The following is a 1,848-nucleotide window of genomic DNA, read 5'->3' as shown; positions in this document are numbered from 1 at the left end:
GGTGATATTGATGGGTGTTTTGTAGTGATGTGGATTTTTTGGCTGGGCTATTGATGGAATTTGCAAGTTCACATCCATTTGTAGGATTGCTGTTGGGCTTGGGTGGGTTATCAATGGGCAAGGTTGGGATGACCCTTGCCTCATCCTTGCTGCCCCGCCTCGTCCCAATAGGACTGCTCCGAGTGCTGTCCTACAGGGCGCGAGTTCTGGTCATAAACCAGCTGGTCGCCTCCGTGTCATGGTACCGGCTGGTCGCTTTGACCCCTCCCCCTGGCTTTGTCGCCAATATCCAGAGAACCCTCGTGCGTTTCTTCTGGAATACCGACTGCACTGGGTTGCTGCCGAGGTTCTGCATCTCCCGATTGAGGAGGGCAGCCAAAGTCTGGTGTGCCTTCGCATGCAGATAGCGACCTTCCGCCTCCAGACCCTGCAGAGATACTTTTACATCGAGCCTCCTCCACGATGGTGCGCCCTGGCGATGTATTTCTTCTGCCAATGGCGCGGCCTCAATTACGACGAGCAGCTCCTGCACATCAATCTGGGGCGCATTCCGACCTCATTGCAGGAGCTGCCCGTCTTTTACCAGGACCTCCTCACCGTCTGGAATGCAGTCGCCTCGCGACGCAGTTCTCCCCCGTCAGGAGTAGCGGCTCTCGTGTGAGAGCCGTTGCTCAGGAATCCGCACCTCCAGCCGTATAACTTCAGGTGGCTGACAGAGAGGGAGGCTGTGGACGCCGTGGTGACCAGGATCGGGGACGTGCTGGATGGCGGAAGAGCGGGCTGGATGAACCCTCGAAAGCTGGCTGAGCGCGCGGGGGTGGCTGTCTGGCGCGTGGCCAAAGCCATCCAAGACCTTAGGACAGTCGTGCTCAGCCCCGAAAGCACACATGAGCTCGAGGCGGCTCAGGCGTGCGGTGGGATCCCGTCTGAGCGTTCCCCTGTTCCGACGGAATTTCACATTGGCCCGAAGCCGAGACCCCCCTCCCCGGGTCAGGTGCCCCACAGCGCGAGCCGCCTCACGGAAATGTCCTCCGTGCCTTTTTCCAGCGTGTGGAGGCGTTTCCTGTACGGGCTGCTGCTGCACACCTTCAACTACCGCGTCCTCGCCCGTCGCCCGGACACACCTTGGCGGGCCTTGTTGCCGCCGGGCGGTGTAGGTCCCCGATGGAGGTCTCTCTACGGAGGGATCTCCCCCAATTACCTCGGGGACCTGGGGTGGAGGGTGCCGCACACAGCAGTGCCGCACAACCGTAGGATTCACCGGTTCGCGGACTCCCGAGACTGCTCTTTCTGTGGCCTCGTGGAGTCTGTGGGCCACATCTACGTTTTGTGTTATAGATTGCACTCCCTTTTTGATTTTCTGAAGAACCTTTTATTGATGTTTTGTTTGCATTTCAGTCCCACGCTCCTGATCTACGGACACCTGGTGCGGAGAGGGGAGGGTCAGGATGCCGATCTCCTCCTGAACCTGGCGAGACACGCCATCAACAGGTCCAGGCAGCGGGCGATCGACGGGGCCGTGCGTCCTGACTGCCTGCCCCTCTACCGCGGCTACGTTCGCGGCCGGGTGTCCCTGGAGGGGGAGCACGCGGTGTCCACGGGCACTGTCGAGGCCTTCCGTGCCCATTGGGCACCGCAGGGGCTGATGTGCGTTACAGACCCCGACAATCACATTTTGATTTGACGTGTCTTAAGTTTCCTTTGTACTTTATGTTTCCGTTCGGGCCGTTCCCCCTCCTTTTGGGGAGCCGCCCCCTTTTTCTTCGAAAATACGACCCGAAACAACCCCACCCAACCACCAGCTGACCACGTGACTGGTCCTCGCCCTTCGCGACCCCTGCTCCCGTG

This window comes from Carcharhinus amblyrhynchos, chromosome 30 (genome assembly GCF_965287045.1).
Source record: "Carcharhinus amblyrhynchos chromosome 30, sCarAmb.v2.hapA, whole genome shotgun sequence".
Lineage (NCBI taxonomy): Eukaryota > Metazoa > Chordata > Chondrichthyes > Carcharhiniformes > Carcharhinidae > Carcharhinus > Carcharhinus amblyrhynchos.
The sequence above is the reverse complement of the archived record's forward strand: the minus strand, read 5'-3'. Positions refer to the sequence as shown.